The sequence below is a fragment of the Saccopteryx leptura genome, chromosome 6 (assembly GCF_036850995.1).
Source record: "Saccopteryx leptura isolate mSacLep1 chromosome 6, mSacLep1_pri_phased_curated, whole genome shotgun sequence".
In the NCBI taxonomy this organism is placed as follows: domain Eukaryota; kingdom Metazoa; phylum Chordata; class Mammalia; order Chiroptera; family Emballonuridae; genus Saccopteryx; species Saccopteryx leptura.
Genome location: NC_089508.1, coordinates 146,893,694 through 146,917,592, shown reverse-complemented (window position 1 = coordinate 146,917,592; position 23,899 = coordinate 146,893,694). Strand labels below are relative to the sequence as shown.

The 23,899-nt window shown below is 38.2% G+C and overlaps 1 non-coding gene across 1 annotated transcript; it reads right to left on the bottom strand.

Moving 5' to 3' along the window:
• Positions 1-23,550: 23,550 nt before the first annotated feature.
• Positions 23,551-23,678, bottom strand: LOC136377983 (U6atac minor spliceosomal RNA). Its single transcript, XR_010746576.1, has one exon. It is a non-coding gene; the product is annotated as a U6atac minor spliceosomal RNA (small nuclear RNA).
• Between the last annotated feature and the right edge of the window lie 221 nt (positions 23,679-23,899).

Genomic DNA, 23,899 nt, shown 5'->3' with positions numbered 1-23,899 from the left:
TTTGGAAGTTTTTTTATTACTGCTTTGATTTTGTTAGAAGTAATCAGTCTGTTCATATTTTGCTTCTTCTTGACTCAGTCTTGGAAGATTTTATGCTGTAAAATTGTCCAGTTTGTTGGTATATAGTTGTTCACAGAACTTTCTTATAATCCTTTGTATTTCTGTGGTGAAAGTAGTCACTTCTAATTTTATTTATTTGGGTTATCTCTTTCTTTTTTTATTTGATGAATCTAGTTAAAAGTTTGTCAATTTTGTTTATATTTTCAAAGAACCAGCTCTTTGTTCAATTGACCTTTTGTGGGTTTTTTTTTTTTTTTTGTATTTTTCTGAAGCTGGAAATGGGGAGGCAGTCAGACAAACTCCCGCATGCGCCCGACTGGGATCCACCCGGCACGCCCACCAGGGGGCGATGCTCTGCCCCTCTGGGGCGTCGCTCTGTCGTGACCAGAGCCACTCTAGCGCCTGGGGCAGAGGCCAAGGAGCCATCACCAGCGCCCGGGCCATCTTTTGCTCCAATGGAGCCTCGGCTGCAGGAGGGGAAGAGAGAGATAGGGAGGAAGGAGAGGGGGAGGGGTGGAGAAGCAGATGGATGCCTCTCCTGTGTTCCCTGGCTGGGAATCGAACCCTGGACTTCCACACACCAGGCCGACACTCTACCACTGAGCCAACCAGCCAGGGCCGACCTTTTGTGTTTTTTAGACTCTAATTTATTTATTAATTTTGCTCTGATCTTTATTATTTCCTTTCTTTTATTCATTTTGGGCTTTGTTGTTCTTTTTATAGTTTCTTTAGGTTAAATTGTTCATATGAGTTTTTTTCTTGTTTCTTAAGGTGGGCCTATATCACTATACATTTTCCTCTTAGAGCTGCTTTTGCTGTGTTCCATAGATTTTGGGTTGTTGTATTCTCATTTTCATTTCTTTTAAGGTATATGTTGATTTCTTCTTTGATTTTATTGTTAACCCATTCATTATTTAGTAACATGTTCCTTTTACCCTTCATGTTTTTGTGTCTTTTGGTTTTTCTTTCTTGTGATTAATTTCTAGTTTCATGCCATTATGGTCAGAGAAGATGCTTGATATCATCACAATCTTGTTAAATTTTCTAAACTTGTTTTGTGTCCTAACATGTGTAATATCCTAGAAAAGTTCCATGTGTACTTGAAAAGATAGAGTTATATGCTGTTTTGGGGTAAAATGCTCTGATTATACCCACTAAATCCATTAGATCTAGTGTATTATTTAAGGTAATCATTTCCTTGTTGATTTTTCCATCTGGAAGATCTACCCATTTATGCCAATGAAGTGTTAAAATTCCCTACTATGGAGTTCCGTTACTGAGCTGAGCATGGGCACACAGTCCTGCCAGGCTGGTAGAGCCAAGGCTAGCAGCCGTTCCACGAGTGGGCTCCTCCTGCAAAGGCAGGGCAAAAGCCTAAAAACAGGCAGAGACCCACAGGTGAGCAAAGGTGCTCGCCAGTGCCCTCAGGGCCAAGCATAACACCACCCACAGGGGCAGGGCAAAGGCCAAGGCCACCAAGGCTTGTGCACCCAAGCATGTGATCACAGCCACTCCTGTGAAGGAGAGGTGGAAACCACAGCAACAGCCCCAGTGGGCAGGCAACAGTAACGACCAAAGCCAAAAGCCCTAGGCAGCAACAGAAGAGGGGGTGGAAGTCCTGCAGACAGACCATACCTAGGGAACAGAGGCCATGCCCATTGGACTCCAGTGGCCAAAATCTTCTTTTACACAGAGAAAATGCAGAGGCAGAGAAATGCAACACAAATGAACCAAGAGAAATCCCCAGAAAAGGACCTAAATGAATCAGATATAAACAAATTACCAAAGGCAGAGTTTAAAATAACGATTATGAGGATGCTCAAAGATATTAGAAAAACAATAGATGGTCATTATGAACACCTAAATAAAGAGATAGCAAATAAAAAAAGTACATTGAAATAATAAAAAAGAATCAGTCAGAAATGAAAAATACATTATCTGAAATAAAGAACACAGTGGAAGGAACTAAAAGCAGGATAGATGAAGCAGAGAATTGAATTAGCAAGTTAGAGGACACAATAAATAAAGGCATGGAAGCAGAGCAGAAAATAGAAGAGACTCAAAAAGTCAGAGGAAACTCAAAGAGAACTCTGTGACAACATGAAGAAAAATAATATCCACATCATAGGGGTTCCTGAAGAAGAAGAGAAAGAACAAGGGATAGAGACTTTGTTCAAGCATATCATAGTTGAAAACTTCCGTCAATTAAAGCAGGAAAACATCTCAAATGTTCAGGAAGCACAGAGAACACCATTAAAGAGAAACCCAAAGAAATCAACACCAAGACATATTGTATTTAAAATACCAAAGTTAAGTGATAAAGAGAAAATATTAAAAGCTGCTAGAGAAAAAAAGACTATCACCTACAAAGGAGCTCCCATAAGGATGACTTCTGACTTCTCAACAGAAACACTTGAGGCCAGAAGGGAATGGCAAGAAATATTCAAAGTAATGCAGAACAAGAGCTTACAACCAATACTACTTTATCCAGCAAGGCTATCATTTAAAATTGAAGGAGAAATAAAAAGTTTTCCATACAAAAAACCCTCAAGGAATTCACTACAACCAAACCAAGGCTGCAAGAAATGCTAAGGGACCTGTTGTAAACAGATCAAAGGAGAAAAAGAATATAGCAAAAGAGGAATACAGTTTTTTTTGGGTTTTGTTTTTTTTTTTTGTATTTTTCTGAAGCTGGAAATGGGGAGAGACAGTCAGATAGACTCCCGCATAAGCCCGACCGGGATCCACCCGGCACGCCCACCAGGGGCGATGCTCTGCTCACCAGGGGACGATGCTCTGCCCCTCCAGGGCATCGCTACCAGAGTCACTCCAGTGCCAGGGCAGAGGCCAAGGAGCCATCCCCAGTGCCCGGGCCATCTCTGCTCCAATGGAGCCTCGGCTGCAGGAGGGGAAGAGAGAGACAGAGAGGAAGGAGAGGGGTAGGGGTAGAGAAGCAGATGGGTGCTTCTCCTGTGTGCCCTGGCCGGGAATCGAACCCAGGATCTCTGCATGCCAGGCCGATGCTCTACCACTGAGCCAACCGGCCAGGGCCAGAGGAATAAAGTTTTAAAGAATAAAATGGCAATAAACTATTACATATCAATAATAACCTTAAATGTAAATGGAATAAATGATCCAATCAAAAGACATAGGGTAGCTGCGTGGATAAGAAAACAGGACCCATACATATGCTGTCTACAAGAGACACACCTTATATCAAAACATGCACATAGACTGAAGATAAAAGGATGGAAAAAAATATGTTACACAAATGGAAATAAAAAAAAAGCTGGGGTAGCAATACTTATATCAGACAAAATGGACTTTAAAACAAAGACTATAGTTAGAGATAAAAAAGGTAACTACATAATGATAAAGAGAGCAATCAAAAAGGAAGATATAACTGTTATAAATATCTACACATCTAATATAGGAGCACCTAAATATATAAAGCAGACTTTGCTGGATATAATGGGCGAGATCAACAGCAATACTATAATAGTAGGGGATTTCAATACCCCATTAACATCATTAGATAAATTCTCAAGAAAAAAAATAAACAAGGAAACAGCAGACTTAAAGGACACATTAGATCCACTGGATTTAATAGATATGTTCAGAACCTTTCACCCTAAAACAGCAGAATATACATTCTTTTCAAGTGCTAATGGTACATTCTCTAGAATAGACCACATGTTAGGGCACAAAAGCAGTCTCAACAAATTTATGAAGATTGACATCGTACCGAGCACTTTCTCTGATCAAAATGGCATTAAACTAGAAATCAAGCACAACAGAAAAACTGAAAAATACTCAAACACTTGGAAACTAAATAGCATGTTATTAAATAATGAATGGGTAAACAATGAGATCAAAGAAGAAATTAGAAAATTCCTAGAAACAAATGATAATGAGCATACATCAACTCAAAATTTATGGGACACAGCAAAAGCAGTCCTGAGAGGGAAGTTTATAGCATTACAGGTATACCTAAAGAAGCTAGAAAAAGCTCAAATAAACACCTTGACCCTATATCTAAAAGAACTAGAAAAAGAACAGCAAGTAAAGCCCAGAGCTAGTAGAAGGAAGGAAATAATAAAGATCAGAGTGGAAATAAATGACATAGAGGCTAGAGAAACAATAAAGAGGATCAATGAATCCAGGAGCTCGTTCTTTGAAAAGGTAAACAAGATCAATGAACCTTTAATCAGACTTACCAAGAAAAAAAGAGAGAAAACTCAAATAAATAAAATTAGAAACGAGAGTGGAGAAATAACAACTGACAAAACAGATATACAAAATATTGTAAGAAAATACTATGAAGAACTGTATGCCAAAAAACTAGACAAACTAGGTGAAATGGACAAATTCCTTGAAACATATAATCTTCCAAAAATTAATCTGGAAGAATGAGAAAACCTAAACAGACCAATTACAACAAATGAGATTGAAGCAGTTATCAAAAAACTCCCAACAAACAAAAGCAATGGGCCTGATGGCTTCACAAGTGAATTCTACCAAATATTCAAAGAATAACTAACTCCTATCCTTCTCAAGCTATTTTTAAAAATTCAAAAGGAAGGAAGACTTCCTTTTATGAGGCGAGCATAATTCTGATTCCAAAACAAGGCAAAGACAACACAAAAAAAGAAAATTATACGCCAATATCCCGTATAAATTTAGATGCAAAAATCCTCAACAAAATATTAGCAAACCGAATCCAGCAATATATGAAAAAAATCATACACCATGATAAAGTGGGATTTATTCTTGGGAGGCAAGCCTGGTACAATATTCGCAAATCAATCAATCTGATTCATCACTTAAACAAAAGGAAGGAAAAAACCACATGATAATTTCAATAGATGCAGAAAAAGCATTTGATAAAATCCAGTACCCATTTATGATCAAAACTCTCAGCAAAGTGGGAATACAGGGAACATACCTCAACATGATAAAGGCCATCTATGACAAACCCACAGCCAATATCATACTCAATGGGAAAAAATTAAAAGCAATACCCTTAAGATCAGGAACAAGGCAGGGGTGCCCCCTTTCACCACTCTTATTCAACATAGTTCTGGACGTCCTAGCCACAGCAATCAGACAAGAAAAAGAAATAAAAGGCATCCAAATTGGAAAAGAAGAAGTAAAACTATCGTTATTTGCAGATGATATGATATTGTATATAGAAAACCATAAAGTCTCAGACAAAAAACTACTAGACCTGATATATGAACTCAGCAAGGTGGCAGGATATAAAATTAATACTCAGAAATCAGAGGCATTTTTATACACTAACAATGAACAATCAGAAAGAAAAATTAAGGAAACAATCCCCTTTACCATTACAACCAAAAAAATAAAGTACCTAGGAATAAATTTAACCAGGGAGATTAAAGACTTGTACTCGGAAAATTATAAAACATTGATAAAAGAAATCAAGGAAGATACAAACAAGTGGAGGCATATACCGTGCTCATGGTTAAAAAGAATAAACATCATTAAAAAGTCTGTATTAACGGAAATGGCACCGTGAGCAGCTCCTCCGAAAGATCTCCCCAAAATCACAACAAATTTATCAACTAGAAACAGAAAAATTTATCCTCGGAACATTCCGGAGTTCCACACAAACTGAAAGAAGTTAATTACCGAAGGGACGTTCATTCAAGCCGCGGAGGGAGTGCGCCTGTGGTGAGTCAGCCCACACTCGGGAGCGGCGAGCAGCCGCCGGCGCGCCTGGTCCGGCTGCAGAGCGAGCACCGCTAACGTTCCCAGCAGCCCGCGCACTGCGAGTGAGAGTCCCCAGCCACCGGTGCCCAGAGAACCCCATTTGCGTGTGTGCCCTGGGCATTCCATGTGCCCAGAGTGCCCTACTGGCCTGCACACTCAGGGTGCCCCATTATCCTGCGCCCGGTGCGCCCCAGCCGCCAGCCGCGGGGGGAGCGGGAGAGGCGCACCAGGGCGGTCTTCCCTACTTGGGAGATTCTCTCCGTAGGCGGGGCACCTCACCCAGCCATTCAAGCTAACAATCAAGCATTGGGGGAGGGGCGCGCAGGCAGCCTGAAATACCTTCGGGAGCACAGCTGCGGACCCAATCACTGAAATTAGCTTAACCCATGAAATCTGCGCACCCACGGGTTCTAATTGATAAGATCTCTCTCAGTTCAGCGATCCAAGATAAGAGGCGTGATATTTTTTAGAGCCTCTCGCTAAAGGGGCGGGGGCAACTTCTGATTGATAGAGCCTCCATATTCAGGGATAAACGCTAACAAGAGGGACTTGGCAGATAATAAGATCTATACTACACTAGTCGCAAGCAGAGACTAGTGCCACTTCTTCCCAGGCAAAACAGGCTACAAAGTGTGGAAAGCCTGGGTTGAGTGGTCCAACTGAATGCTAGGCGCTGAACAATCACCTTGACAACAATGGACTCCCACCCCCGCCTGATTACACTGGAGGCTCTGATTGCCAGAGCCTTTCCCAAAGCCTTGCGCTGAGTGGGGATAGAGTGGGGATTTCCTAGCTTTTTGAGCCTCTTACTCCCCAGGCAGAAGCAGTTGCAGCCTTATAGCTGGATCACCAGGCTGCTAATACAGGAAGGGGGGACTAGGAGAGAGACTCCAGGAAAGCAAACTCTCTCATCGTTGGACCCTGCAAAACGCCAACAAGCCTTGAGTACCAGCAAGACTAAAGCCAATTATAGGACCTTGCCATAGAATCCCATCAACTGCAAATCCCTACCTAAGGGTTACACAGGGGCAGAGCCTGGGGTACAGAGTCACCGACCAGGAAGAGGGAGAGAAAAGAAAAAGGAAGAAGTTAACCTCTCAAAATCAAGAAAAATCCACAGACTTTACAACTTGTTCCACTAATTGTTTTGTTGTTGTTGTTTGTTTCTTCTATCTTATTGCCTTTATTATTATTATTTCTATTTCCCCCACCTAGGTCCTTCTATTCTCTGCCCATCTTATGCTTCCCTTTTCTTGAACTACACTACCCATGATTGTTACATTTTATTTCTCTTCTTCATCCTCACCCTCCTTTAAGGTTATACTCCAAAACACTTAACTCTCACTCTCTCCTCTTTTATTTTTTTTTGTTTTCCTTTATTTTGTTTTTTTCTCTTCCTTTTTTTTTTCCTTCGTTTTTCTCTTTTTCTTATTTTTTCCTTTCTATTCGTTTTTTCTTTTCTCGTTTAACTTTTCCTCCCATTTAATCCTCAATCATGAACAAATTAGTTAATTTGGGACTCAAGGGGTTTTTTTGGTTTTATTTTTCTTTTTCGCTTTTGCTTTTGTTTTTTTTTTGTTGTTGTTTATTTGTTTATTTTTGTGGCAGTTTGGGTACTTTTTACGTTGCTTTTTAAGTCACTAGCATTCTTCCCAACCCAAGGTCTCCATTGTATTTAGTCTTCGCTCTACTTAATACAACAGATTTTTACTTATTATTTTTATTTTTTCTTCTTTATTATTCTTTTTTTTCCTCCTTTTTTCTGGTTCCCTCTTATCCCTCTCATTATATCTCTTAGACGACCATCACTTACAAGCAAATCATCTTATGCTTGTCTAAGATTTTATTCCTTTTTTTTTTTTTTTTTTGCATTTAGTAGGTCCCTACTCCCCTTTTTTTGCCCCTTGAACTCTTCACCCCAAATCAGGCCCTCCATGATAGGCAGTTTTTGTTCCATTTAGCATAATATAATTCACAGGTTATCACGATATTTCCCTGAGGAGGGGATAGGAGGGAAAGAGAAGAAAGAAAAAAGGGGGAAATAATAAATTATTACTGCTTTGTTGTTTTTTTTGTGGGGCGTTTTACCTTTTTTTTTTTTTTTTAGTTTTTACTCTTTATTAATTCTAATTAGTGATATCAACAAGACCACCCTCAGATGCCAATAAGAAAGAGGAAATCAAATATTATGAATACAAAAGAAAGAGAGGTAACACAAAGAGATGTGGAAAAATCTATGGAGAAAAGACTTAACATATTGGAAGCCTTGGAGCTAAATGACAGAGAATTTAAAATAGAAATCTTAAAAATACTCAGAGATATACAAGAAAACACAGAAAGGCAATTTAGGGAGATCAGAAAACAACTCAATGAACACAAAGAATATATTACCAAGGAAATTGAAACTATAAAAACAAATCAAACAGAAATGAAAAACTCAATTCATGAGCTGAAAAACGACGTAACAAGCTTAGCTATCAGAACAGCCCAGACTGAAGATAGGATTAGTGAAATAGAAGACAAACAACTTGAGGCACAACAGAGAGAAGAAGAAAGAGACTCAAAAATAATAAAAAACGAGAAAGCCCTACAGGAATTGTCTGACTCCATCAGAAAGAATAACATAAGAATAATAGGTATATCAGAGGGAGAAGGGAAAGAAAATGGAATGGAGAATATACTAAAACAAATAACAGACGAGAACTTCCCAAGCCTGTGGAAAGAACTAAAGCCTCAAATTCAAGAAGCAAACAGAACACCGAGTTTTCTTAACCCCAACAAACCCACTCCAAGGCACATCATAATGAAGATGACACAAACCAATGACAAAGAAAAAATTCTCAAGGCAGCCAGGGAAAAGAAGAGTACAACATATAAAGGAAGGCCTATTAGATTATCATCAGATTTCTCAGCAGAAACGTGACAAGCTGAGAGTGGACCCCAATATTTAAAGCCCTGAAAGAGAGGAACTTTCAGCCACGAATACTATACCCATCAAAGCTATCCTTCAAGTATGAAGGAGATATAAAAACATTCACAAATACAGAAAAGATGAGAGAATTTATCAGCAGAAAGCCCCCACTCCAGGAAATACTAAAGGGGGTTTTCCAAACAGATTCAAAGAACAAAAGAAAACAACATCACAAGTAACAGCTCCAAGAAGAACACAATAAAACCAAACTTAAACTGTGACAACAAAGGAAAAAAAGGGGGGAGAGGATGGAGATTAACAGTAGCAAAGGACGATGAAGTGCAGAAATACGCATAAGATAGGGTACTACAATGAATATGGTAGGTACCCTTTTCATTACTTAATGGTAACCACCCTAGAAAAAACCACCACAAAAACACTTGACTTAAAAAAGGTAGCAACAGAGGAAAGAAGTATGGAACACAAACAAACAAAAACAAATGATAGAAAAACAAAAGAGAAGAATCAAACAAGATATAAAACTAACAGAAAGCAATTTATAAAATGGCAGTAGGGAACCCACAAGTGTCAATAATTACACTAAATGTAAATGGATTAAACTTACCAATAAAAAGACACAGAGTAGCAGAATGGATTAAAAAAGAAAATCCAACTATATGCTGCCTACAAGAAACACATCTAAGCAACAAGGATAAAAACAAATTCAAAGTGAAAGGCTGGAAAACAATACTCCAAGCAAACAACACCCAAAAAAAAGCAGGGGTAGCAATACTCATATCTAATAATGCTGACTACAAGACAGAAAAAGTACTCAGAAACAAAAATGGTCATTTCATAATGATTAAGGGGAAGCTGAATCAAGAAGACATAACAATCCTTAATATATATGCACCAAACCAAGGAGCACCAAAATATATAAGACAGCTACTTATTGACCTTAAAACAAAAACTAACAAAAATACAATCATACTTGGAGACCTCAATACACCGCTGACGGCCCTAGATCGGCCATCCAAACAAAGAATCAATAGAGATATAGTGGCCTTAAATGAAATACTAGAACACCTGGATATGATAGACATCTACAGGACACTTCATCCCAAAGCGACAGAGTATACATTTTTCTCTAGTGTACATGGAACATTCTCAAGAATTGACCATATGTTGGGCCACAAAGACAATATCAGCAAATTTAGGAAAATTGAAATTGTACCAAGCATATTTTCTCATCATAAAGCCTTGAAACTAGAATTCAACTGCAAAAAAGAGGGGGAAAAACCCACAAAAATGTGGAAACTAAACAACATACTTCTAAAAAATGAATGGGTCAAAGAAGAAATAAGCGCAGAGATCAAAAGATATATACAGACAAATGAAAATGAGAATACGACATATCAGAATCTCTGGGATGCAGCAAAAGCAGTAATAAGAGCAAAGTTCATATCACTTCAGGCCTATATGAACAAACAAGAGAGAGCCGAAGTAAACCACTTAACTTCAAACCTTAAGGAACTAGAAAAAGAAGAACAAAGACAACCCAAAACCAGCCGAAGAAAGGAGATAATAAAAATCAGAGCAGAAATAAATGAAATAAAGAACAGAAAAACTATAGAAAAAATCAATAAAACAAGGAGCTGGTTCTTTGAAAAAATCAATAGAATTGACAAACCCTTGGCAAGACTCACCAAGGAAAAAAGGCACAGGACTCAAATAAATAAAATCCAAAATGAAAGAGGAGAGATCACCACAGACATCATAGATATACAAAGAATTATTGTAGAATACTATGAAAAATTATATGCCACCAAATACAACAATCTAGAAGAAATGGATAAATTCCTAGAACAATACAACCTTCCTAGACTGAGTCATGAAGAAGCAGAAAGCCTAAACAGACCAATCAGCAGGGAGGAAATAGAAAAAACTATTAAAAACCTCCCCAAAAATAAAAGTCCAGGCCCAGATGGTTATACTAGTGAATTCTATCAAACATTCAAAGAAGACTTGGTTCCTTTTCTACTCAAAGTCTTCCAAAAAATTGAAGAAGAAGCAATACTTCCAAACACATTTTATGAGGCCAACATAACCCTCATACCAAAACCTGGCAAGGATGGCACAAAGAAAGAAAACTACAGACCAATATCTCTAATGAATACAGATACTAAAATACTAAACAAAATACTGGCAAACCGAATACAACAACATATTAAAAAAATAATACATCATGATCAAGTGGGATTCATCCCAGAATCTCAAGGATGGTTCAACTAACGCAAAACGGTTAACGTAATACACTATATTAACAAAACAAAGAACAAAAACCACATGATCTTATCAATAGATGCAGAAAAGGCTTTCGATAAAATACAACACAATTTTATGTTTAAGACTCTCAACAAAATGGGTATAGAAGGAAAATATCTCAACATGATAAAGGCCATATATGATAAACCATCAGCCAACATCATATTAAACGGCATAAAACTGAGGACTTTCTACCTTAAATCAGGAACAAGACAGGGTTGTCCACTCTCTCCACTCTTATTTAACGTGGTGCTAGAAGTTCTGGCCAGAGCAATCAGACAAGACAAAGAAATAAAAGGCATCCATATCGGAAAAGAAGAAGTAAAGGTATCACTTTTTGCTGATGATATGATCCTATACATCGAAAACCCGAAGGACTCCACAAAAAGATTATTAGAAACAATAAACCAATACAGTAAGGTCGCAGGATACAAAATTAACATACAAAAGTCCATAGCCTTTCTATATGCCAACAATGAAATATTAGAAAACGAACTCAAAAAAATAATCCCCTTCACGATTGCAACAAAAAAAATAAAATACCTAGGAATAAACATAACAAAGAATGTAAAGGACCTTTATAATGAAAATTACAAAGCATTGTTAAGGGAAATCGAAAAAGATACAATGAGATGGAAAAATATTCCTTGTTCTTGGATAGGAAGAATAAATATAATCAAAATGGCCATATTACCCAAAGCAATATACAAATTTAATGCAATTCCCATCAAAATTCCTATGACATTTTTTAAAGAAATGGAACAAAAAATCATCAGATTTATATGGTACAATAAAAAAACCCGAATAGCCAAAACAATCCCAAGGAAAAAGAATGAAGCTGGGGGCATTACAATACCTGACTTTAAACTATATTATAGGGCCACGATAATCAAAACAGCATGGTATTGGCAGAAAAATAGACACTCAGACCAATGGAACCGAATAGAAAGCCCAGAAATAAAACCACATATATATGGTCAAATAATCTTTGATAAAGGGGCCAACAACACACAATGGAGAAAAGAAAGCCTCTTCAACAAATGGTGTTGGGAAAACTGGAAAGCCACATGCAAAAGAATAAAACTCGACTACAGCCTGTCCCCGTGTACTAAAATTAATTCAAAATGGATCAAAGACCTAAATATAAGACCTGAAACAATAAAGTACATAGAAGAAGACATAGGTACTAAACTCATGGACCTGGGTTTTAAAGAACGTTTTATGAACTTGACTCCAATGGCAAGAGAAGTGAAGGCAAAGATAAATGAATGGGACTACATCAGAATAAAAAGTTTTTGCTCAGCAAGAGAAACTGATAACAAAATAAACAGACAGCCAACTAAATGGGAAATGATATTTTCAAACAACAGCTCAGATAAGGGCCTAATATTCAAAATTTACAAAGAACTCATAAAACTCAACAACAAACAAACAAACAATCCAATAAAAAAATGGGAAGAGGACATGAACAGACACTTCTCCCAGGGAGAGATACAAATGTCTAACAGCTATATGAAAAGATGCTCAGCTTCATTAGTTATTAGGGAAATGCAAATCAAAACTACAATGAGATACCACCTCACCCCTTTTAGATTAGCTATTATCAACAACACGGGTAATAGCAAATGTTGGAGAGGCTGTGGAGAAAAAGGAACCCTCATTCACTGTTGGTGGGACTGTAAAGTAGTACAACCATTATGGAGGAAAGTATGGTGGTTCCTCAAAAAACTGCAAATAGAACTACCTTATGACCCAGCAATTCCTCTACTGGGTATATACCCCAAAACCTCAGAAACATTGATACGTAAAGACACATGTAGCCCCATGTTCATTGCAGCACTGTTCACAGTGGCCAAGACATGGAAACAACCAAAAAGCCCTTCAATGGAAGACTGGATAAAGAAGATGTGGCACATATACACTATGGAATACTACTCAGCCATAAGAAATGATGACATCAGATCATTTACAGCAAAATGGTGGGATCTTGATAACATTATAAGGAGTGAAATAAGTAAATCAGAAAAAAACAAAAACTACATGATTCCATACATTGGTGGAACATAAAAACGAGACTAAGAGACATGGACAAGAGTGTGGTGGTTACCAGGGGTGGGGGGAGGGACGACATGGGAGTGAGGGAGGGAGAGTATTAGGGGGAGGGGGAGGGGCACAGAGAACTAGATAGAGGGTGACGGAGGACAATCGGACTTTGGGCGAGGTGTATGCAACATAATTTAATGACAAAATAACCTAGACATGTTTTCTTTGAATATATGTACCCTGATTTATTAATGTCATCCCATTACCATTAATAAAAATTTATTTAAAAAAAAAGTCTGTATTACCCAAAGCAATTTATAAATTCAATGCAATACCGATTAAAATACCAATGACTTACTTCCAAGATATAGAACACATATTCCGAAAATTTATATGGAACCAAAAAAGAACACGAATAGCCTCAGCAATCTTAAAAAGGAAGAATAAAGTGGGAGGTATCACACTTCCGGATATCAAGTTATAATATAAGGCCATTGTACTCAAAACAGCCTGGTACTGGCATAAGAACAGGCACATAGATCAATGGAACAGAACTGAGAACCCAGAAATAAACCCACACTTTTATGGACAATTGATATTTGATAAAGGTGGTAAGAGCATACAATGGAGTAAAGACAGCCTCTTCAACAAATGGTGTTGGGAAGATTGGACAGCTACCTGCAAAAAAATGAAACTCGACCACCAGCTTACACCATTCACAAAAATTAACTCAAAATGGATAAAAGACTTAAATGTAAGCCGTAAAACCATAAGGATCTTAGAAGAAAACAGGCAGTAAGCTCTCTGACATCTCTCGCAGCAATATATATGCCGATTTGTCTCCACAGGCAAGTGAAATAGAAGACAGGATAAACAAATGGGACTTTATGAAACTAAAAAAGCTTTTGCATAGCTAAAGACAATAAGAACAGAATAAAAAGACATACTACACAGTGGGAGAATATATTTGACAATGCATCTGATAAGGGGTTAATAACCGAAATTTATAAAGAACTTGTAAAACTTAATACCAGGAAGACAAACAATCCAATCAAATCTGGGTAAAAGAAATGAATAGACACTTCTCCAAAGAGGACATACAGATGGCCAATAGGCATATGAAAAAATGCTCAACATCACTAATTATTAGAGAAATGCAAATTAAAACCACAATGAGATATCACCTTACACCAGTCAGAATGGCGCTGATCAATAAAACAACACAGAATAAGTGCTGATGAGGATGTGGAGAAAAGGGAACCCTCCTGCACTGCTGGTGGGAATGCAGACTGCTTCAGTCTCTGTGGAAAACAGTATGGAGATTACTCAGGAAATTAAAAATCGAACGGCCTTTTGACCCAGCTATACCACCGTTAGGAATACATCCCAAGAACACTATAGCACTGTTCCAAAAGAAGAAATGCACCTCCATGTTTATGGCAATATTGTTCACAATAACAAAGATCTATAAAGAGCCCAAGTGTCCGTCAGAGGATGAGTGATTTAAAAAGCTTTGGTATATATATACTTTGGTATATATATACTATGGAATACTACTCAGCCATAAGAAATGATGACATCGGATCTTTTACAACAACATGGATGGACCTTGATAACATTATACTGAGCGAAATAAGTAAATCAGAAAAAACTAAGAACTATATGATTCCATACATAGGTGGGACATACAAATGAGACTCAGAGTCATGGACAACAGTGCTGGGGTTACAGGGTGGGAGGGAGGAGAGGGAGGGGTTAGGGGAGAGGAGGGGCACAAAGAAAACCAGTTAGAAGGTGACGGAAGACAATTTTATCAATGTCACCTCATCAAAATTAAAAAAAAAATGTGTCTCATGGCTAATTCAGGCAGTTAGAAGAATAGTATAAGGATGCTAATTCTGCTTCTCAGGCCACATCCTGCAAAAGGGGCCTCAAACAAATTGGTGATTTAGCTCCTCTGATTTTGCCAATTGGATTTAAAAATAAAATAGCTCAGGAATGCCCTGAAATGGAACTAACAATACATGAGCATAAATTTAAAGGACTTTTAGATACTGGAGCTGTTGTATCTGTTATTGCTAAGCTACATTGGCCTCCTTCCTGTCCCACTCATGCAGCAGCCATAGAATTACAAGGTATAGGGCAGAGTAAATCCCCTCAACAAAGTTCTAGTTTTATACATTGGGAAGATTAAGAAGGTCATTCTGGATCTTTTAAGCTTTATGTGCTCCCTTGATGGCAGTTAATTTGTAGGGTAGAGATGTTTTGAAAAATATGGGAGCATCGCTTGTCAGTCCTAATGGTACTCAGATGCTTGATTGGGGATTTTTGCCCATCAAGTGACTAGGGAAAGAACAGTGAGGAATTCTCACCCCCATAGAAGTGGCACCCAATACCAAAAGGTGTAGATTAGGATATCAAAATTTAGCATAGGGCCTTAGTAGCTCCTGCTACCTCAATAATGCATTGTGCAGACCCAATTACTTGGAAATCAGATAATCCTATATGGGTAAACCAATGGCCCCTTTCTCAGGAGAAACTTAGGGCAGCTGCTCAATTGGTACAAGAGCAGCTACAGCTTGGGCACATTGAACCATCTAATAGCCCATGGAATACACTTCCATATTTTGATCTTGTTGCCCCCTAGATTATCAAGGGGCATAGGCGACCCTTACAGCTTATCGGTTTTGAGCCTCAAAATTATTGTTGTTCCTTTTTTCAAAGGATCAACAACAATGGCTTTGGGAAACTTCCACTAAATGGCAAATCGCTCTTGCAAATCAATGGACAACTTTATACTGAAACTGTCAACTTAAAATCAGCTCAAAGTCTATAATTATATGCCATTACCATGGCTTTTCAGCATTTGCCATATTCCCCCTTTCATCTATATACAGACAGCGAATATTTACTTATGGTGTTTCTACTATAAAGACTGCTGTCTTAGGGACAAATGCTGATGAAATATTTCAGCAGTTCCTCCTTCTTCAAAGACTTGTATGTCAACATAGAGCTCCATGTTTTATAGGACATACTTGAGCTCACTCCATGCTCCCTGGAGCTTTAGCACAAGGAAATGCCCTTTTTTTTTTTTCTTTTCTTTTCTTTTTTTTTTGTATTTTTCTGAAGCTGGAAACGAGGAGGCAGACAGACTCCCGCATGCGCCTGACCAAGATCCACCTGGCACGCCTACCGGGGGGGATGCTCTGGCCATCTGGGGTGTTGTTCTGTTGCAACCAGAGCCATTCCAGTGCCTGAGGTAGAGGCCACAGAGCCATCCTCAGCGACCGGGCCAACTTTGCTCCAATGGAGCCTTGGCTGCGGGAGGGTTAGAGAGAGAAAGAGAGGAAGGAGAGGGGGAGGGGTGGAGAAGCAGATGGGCACTTCTCCTGTGTGCCCTGGCCGGGAATCAAACCTGGGACTCCTGTTTGCCAGGCCAATGCTCCACCACTGAGCCAACCGTCCAGGGCCTAGGAATGCCCTTCTTGATCAAGCTACCCAAAAGAAAATTATTTGGAGCAACCATGACAGATCAAGCAATTCAGTCTTATACTATTCATCACCAGAACACTGCAGCCCTGTGTAAACAGTTTCAACTTTCTTGGGAAGCAATACAGCAGATTGGGAAATCCTGTCCAAGGGGTTCTATACTACAATCTGCCCCTTCATTTGGAGTTAACCCTCAAGGACCCCTACCAGGACAACTTTGGCAAGTGGATGTTACTCATATACTTTCATTTGGTAAGCAGTTTTATGTCCACATTACAGTGGATACATATTCTGGATTTAGAGTAACCTCTGTCAGAACAGGAGAGGCTGCTAAGCATGTTATAGTTCATTGTCTGTATGCATGGTTCTATTATTGGATTTCCTAAACTGGTTAAACTGACAATGCTCCTGCATATGGAGCAAAAGCGTTTACTGTATTTTGTCAAACCTTTCAAATTATGTGTATTTCTTACAATCTTTAGAGTCAAGGTATTATTAAAGTGTACCCAGAAAATATTTTAAGGTTAATTTAAAAAAAATTAAAAAGGGGTAGTCATATCCTGGAACTCCTATGGGTCTACCATATCATGCTTTTTACTTAAAAAAAATTTAAATTTCTTTTGAATGCTGATGAACAGGAGACATCAAATCTTTTTCTCCTGCAAACTACTACCTTCTTTATTTGATCCATTTAATAACACTCTTTTTTTCTTTTTCCAAATAGCTCCAGATATACAGAAAAGATTTATATAGGCAGATGGGGATCCTCAAACCCCTCAGCGAGATCTTCTGAGCATGGCTATTAAGATACCAAGAAGCAGAAAAAGCCCAATAGAGATCAGGGGAACTACCAGCTTTTAGGATATGTCCTTAAAGGCTCCAATGCCCCAAAGGGGTCTCTTAGGATGCCATCTGGGCCCTGCTTTAATAGTGGAAAGGAAGGTCATTGAGCTAAAGCCTGCCAGACTTACATGCCTCTGCTGTGAGGAAAAAGGGACACCGAAGGTAGGCTTCCCCCTCGCTCCTCTAAGGGAGGGTTCAGTCTCTTCCAGCCCTGCTCCAGCCACCTATGACCTAACCTTGCACAGAATGCTGGGATTTGCCACTGAAAGCTGAAGGTGCCCAGGGCTGTCAGCCCCATCTATGACACTGTGGACGAGCCTAGGGTATTTCTTCCAAGAAGCAGGTAAACTGATCTCATTTGCACAAGGGCCACTTAACTATGTCTTGCCTGCATAGTCAGGTTTTTTATTCTTTTCTCGAAGATCTCTGTTGTGGGTGTTGACAATCCTATTTTCTGCTGCCTAGGGGAATATATAGTGTTTTCTTTATTCCTCCTACCTCAATGTCCCACTCATTTCAGGCTGGGACCTACTCCTAATTTAGAGCTCTCTTTCCCCCTTTTGCTAACTTCTATTATGAATCTACCTTTGCCACCCAGCTTAGTGTATCCCAAGGTTCTCTTTACCAAGCCACAGAAGCAGAGCTCCTGGGAAAAGCAACCTGGTCTCATCTCTCCAGGCAGAGGAGAACATAAGCTCCATCTCCACACATGCTGCAGATGGCCTTTCCAGTCTACCTGAATCATTACCAGGTAGAGGCAGCGGTCATTGGGACTTGGCCATGAGCTGCAAAGTATAGAATTTTGACAACAATTCCAGTGCCATGCGGACTTTTCTTGGATGTGGACTTTTTCTGGATTCCTGCTCCTTGTGACAGCTCCTAACAGACTGAACTGGTGTTGGGTTGCATTTTTCAGGGATTTGGCATGTTGTTGGGGCCAACTTGGACTTGGTGAACATGATAAGGACAGTACTCTTTTATGGATTCTTGCTGTATTGGCCAAGATTTTGCTTAAAGGCTTTAATCACTGTAAAAAAAAAAAGAAGACTGGATAAAGATGTGGCACATATACACCATGGTATACTATTCAGCCATAAGAAATGATGACATCGTATTACTTACAACAAAAGGGTGGGATCTTGATAACATTATATGGAGTGAAATAAGTAAATCAGAAAAAAACAAGAACTGTAGGATTCCATACATTGGTGGGACATAAAAGCGAGACTAAGAGACATAGACAAGAGTGTGGTGGTTACGGGGGGGGGGCAGGGGAAGGGAAGGAGGGAGAGGGGGAGGGGGAGGGGCACAAAGAAAACTAGATAGAAGGTAACGAAGGACAATCTGACTTTGGGTGATGGGTATGCAACAGAATTGAATGACAAGATAACCTAAACATGTTTTTTTTGAATATATGTACCCTGATTTATTGATGTCACCCCATTAAAATTAATAACAATTTATTTATTTAAAAAATTTCCTACTATGAATGTATTACTGTCAGTCTCTCTCTTTATGTTCATCAAGATCAGCTGTATATATTTAGGTGCTTCCATGCAGCGTGCATAAATGGTTTCAGGGTTATATCCTCTTGTTGGATTGATCCCTTTATCATTACATAATGATTTTCTTTGTCTCTTATTATGGTCTTTGTTTTAATGTTAATGTTTCTTAATATAAGTATTGCTACCTCAGCTTTCCCCCCCATTTTCATTTGAATGAAATATCTTTTTCCAACCCTTTACTTTCAGTCTATATATGTGTAAGAGATCTAAAGATGGTCTCTTATAGATAGTATATGTATGTTCTTTTTCTCATTCATTAAGCTACCCATGTCTTTTGATTGGAGCATTTAATCCATTTTCATTTAAAGTGATTATTGATACATACATAGTTATTTCCACTTCATTGTTCATATTTAGGTTCTTTTTTCTTCTAAAAAAGTTTTTATAAAACATGTATTTTTATACTGGTTTAGTTGTGATAAACTCCTTTACCTTTCTTTTGGCTGGGAATCTCTTTCTCCTTTAATTTTAAATTATAGCCTTGCAGGGCAGAGTAGTATTGGTTGTAGGTCCTTGCTTTTTATGACTTTGAATATTTTGTGTCAATCCCTTTTGGCTTGCTAAGTTTCTGTTGATAAATCAACTGACAGTCTTATAGGAGCTCCCTTGTTATTAACTAACTGCTTTTGTCTTGCTGATTTTAAGAGTATCTTTACCTTTGGCATTTTAATTATGATGTATCTTAGTGCGGGCTTCTTTTGGTTCATTTTGTTTGAGACTCTGCTATCCTGGACTTGTATGTCTATATCTTTTGTCAGGTTATAAAAGTTTCTAGCCATTATTTCTTCAGGTAGGTATTCAATCTTGTGCTCTATCTCCTCTTCTGTTAGTACTCCTATAACACAAATGTTAATATGTTGTCCCAGAGATCCCTTAAACTATTCTAATATTTTTATTCTTTTTCTTTCTTTTTGCTGTTCTGATTCATTCTTTTTTCTGCTACCATGTTTTTCTAATCATTGGTTTAATTCTCTGCTTCATCTAATCTGCTGTTGATTCTTTCTAGTGTATTCTACATATCAGTTAGTGTGTTCTTCATTTCTTACTGGTTCTTTTTTATGGTTTGTATGTACTTTTTTATGCTACTCTCTCTTATTGAAGTTTCCACTGGTTCATTTATTTCTTCCCCTAGTTCACTAAGCATCTTTATAACCAGTGTTTTAAACTCAGCATCTGGTACATTGCTTGTCTCCATTTTATTTAGTTCTTTCTCTGGAGTTATCTCCTGTTCTTTCATTTGGGACATGTTTGTCTACTCATTTTGGCTGCCTTTACATTTGTTTTTATATTTTAAGTAGATCTACTATATCTCCCATTTTTGACAGGGTGGCCTTATGTAGAAGGTGCCTCTAGGGCCCAGTATTGCAGTCTCCCTGATCACCTGAGCCAGATGTTCCAGGAGTGCCCCTTGTGTGGACTGTGTTTGCTCTTGTGCTGTAGTTGAGTATTGACTGTTGTTGGCATATCAGTGGTTAGGATTGACTCTCAGATTGACTATAAGGATTGACCTAGACCACAGCATATAAGCTGCTGTGCAGAGGCTGACTCCACAAAGCTGAATTTGCCCCAGTGGGCTCTGGTTCCTGTTGAGACCATCATTTGGGTGTGCTGCTTGTGTAGCTAATCAGGCAGTGATCTGTTGTGGCCTTAAGTTGGCTATCAGTTTTGTTGGTTTGGGGGCCTCTTTAGAGAGACTCCAGTGCAGGCCAAGGTCAGCCACTGACTGTGACAGACATGGAGCTACCTGGCAAGAGTGTTGAGCCTGGAGACATGGGGGAGGAGCCATACTGCAAACCAAGGTCTGCTGCCACCAGTACCATGCCTGGGGCTTCTTAGCAAAAGGCACCAGCCACTTTGAGGCCTGCCGCAACCTGAGAGTTGCCCATAAGGCTAAACCACTGAAAAAATGCCTCTGTTTTTTTGTGAATTGGGTGAGGCAGGATATCAAGAAGTCACCAGGGTGAGGTGAGTGGTGTTTACCAGGTCAATGCAGATTCAGATTTGGTGACAGTACTGAGCCTGGGGGCACTAAAAAAAAGGCATAGGATACACTAAGGCCAGCCACTGCCTGACTGGGGCATGAGGACCTTTGAAAGTTTATTTTTAAGAAAGACTTAAAACTTTTAAGAAACAGTTGGTGTAGGCCAAATCTGGTTATCTGTCTCTGAAAGATCTCTGGAGGTGTAAGTTGAGTAGTGAGTTAACAGTCTCTGACTGGAGTGATCAGGGCGGTGCAAGTGGTGTTCACAGGCTAATGTAGATTCAGATTTGGTTGTAGGCGGGCAGGGCTAAGTATAGAAAGAAGCCCCTACTACATCAGTTCTATTGGAGAGGGCTCAACATAGGGAAAATGGTGGTTATCCCTCCAGCTCTTGCCCTGAAGCCACACAACTCAGATTCTCCTTGTATGTCTCTGGTACCTCCTGAGCTACTGTCCCTTTGCTTGAGCCCAGAGTGAGTGACTGGGAGTGAGTTTGTGTGAGACCCTTTAAGGGGATGCTCAGTTTCCAGCAGCCTTGCATCTCACCTAGTCAGATGGAATCCTTTCTGATTTTCACAGTGAGATCTTGTGGGAGCTCTTTTTCTGACATTGGTGGTCCCAGCTGGGGAAACTGTTATGTGCCTGGGACCACTTCCTCCTCAGTGGAGACCTCTGCAACTGAAATATCTTTCCCAGTTCTCAACCAACACACACGGTTGTGGGACCAGCTGGTTTCACGTCTCTGCCTCTCATACCAGTCTCAATGTGACTTCTTCTTTATATTCTTAGTTATAGGACTTCTGTTCCACTAGAACTTGATAGAAACTTAGGAAGTAGAAATTACTCTCTTCTGTGTATTAAATAGTCTGACAGTAGTTTGAAAATAATACTAAGCCTCTAAGAAGTAAGTGATTTATATTCTTTATATTCTTAGTTATAGGACTTCTGTTCCAATAGCCTTCAGATGGTTCTCCAGGTTGGTTGTTCTATAATTTAGTTGTAATTTTCCTGTGGTTATAGAAGAAAGTAATCACAGCATTTACTTTCACTGCCATCTTGGCTGGACTCTCAAATCACACACTTTAAATTTATGTAGTTTATTGTAAGATAGTTATCTCTCAATACATTTTTTTAATTAAAACAAAACAAAGACATTTTCAGACAAAAACTGAGATAATTCATTGCCAGCAGATGTGTGCTACTAGAAATGGTAAAGGAAGTTTTTCAGGTAGGAGAAAAATAATACCAGATGGGAAATTTGGACCTTCACAAAAGAGTAATAAACAAACAAAAAAATGATAAGTATTTAAACAAATACAACAGATTTGTTTCTTATTTAAAAATATAAAAAAATAATTGCTTAAAATAAAAACAATTACAATATAGTACATGTGTAGAAGTAAAATATGTATGTGATAATTGCACGAAGGATGAAAAGAAAGTAAAAATGTACTTTTGTAAGGTTCTTACCATATATGTGAAATAGTATATATTTTAAGGTAGACTTTCATAATGTAAAGAACTAAATTTGAAAGCCTAGAGAAATGACTCAAACAAATAACCCAATGTGTTATAGTTATTACTACAAGTACAAAATTTATTTTAAAAACTACTCAATCCAAAGGAAAAGAAGAAGAAAAGAAACAAAGAATATAGGAGATAAATAGAAAATTTTCAAAATAGTATATTTATACTCAAATAGACTGATAATTACATTAAATGTAAATTTTCTACACATTTCAATGAAAAGGCAGAGAATGTCAGATTGGCTAAGAAGACAAGATCCGACTTTATGCTGTCTATAAGAAACATACTTTAAATACAATGACATTTAGAGACTAAATATAAACAGAAGAAATAATATACTATGCTAATATTAATAAAAAAAACTGGAGTAGCTAAATAATCTTAAGAAAGTAGACTTCAGGACTAGGAAAACTATCAGAAATACAAAAGAGTATTTCTTAATGATAAATGGATGACTTTATCAAGAGCATATAAAAATTCTAGTAAATGCCAACTGCCAACTATAAACTAGATTCCATCCCAATTAACCTATTCTAGGGCAACATTTAAACAATTATTACCTCTCCAGTAGCACCAATTTTTCTTATTTACTTGAATTTTTACATTAGTATACAAAAATCTGTCATTTGTACTGTTAAAAAAATTATTCTCTTGACCCAAGATCCTCCTTCAGCTAACTCACAACTCCTGTTTTTCTTTATATAAAATTTTATTAAATGTTATTTATACTTGTTCTTTCTAAACTTTTTCAATTTATGTATAGTTGACATATATTATTTGTTATTTTCAAATGTATAGTATGATTTGACATTTAAATACCATACAATGTGATCACCCCTATAATTCTAGTAACCATCTGTCACTGTGCAAACTTAGCACAATATTATCGACTTTGTTCCCCTTCACCTTTGTCACCCACGCCCCATCCCTACCCCTCTGGCAACCATCCCTTTGGTCTGTTTCACGAGTCTGTTTTTGTTTTGTTTGTTGGCTTGTTTGTTTTGTTTTAGATTACATATATAAGTGAAGCCACACAGTATTTGTCTTTCTTTGTCTGACTTATTTCACTTAGCATAAAAATATGGCATTTATATATCACAAAGTAGGCATCAATGTCTTAACCATATGCGTATTGTCAGGCCCAATGGACTCTTCCACCCTTGCCAAGGAGGAGTGCTGAGCTTCTCTCCTCATACAACACTCTTCAATTCTTTTTTTTTTAACCTTCTTGATAGATCAGAAAATGTATTGTTGAATGAAAACAGTTCCAGCTCATAGATTCTATGCTGTAGTTCTCCTTTTCCCATTTTGACCCAATCTGCTTGGTCCTGGGCTTTCTTCCATTTTGGCAAGATGTTCCTGAGGCAGGAAGACTTACCACAGGTTTTTTCTGAGTGTGGCCCAAGTATCAGGAAATAGACA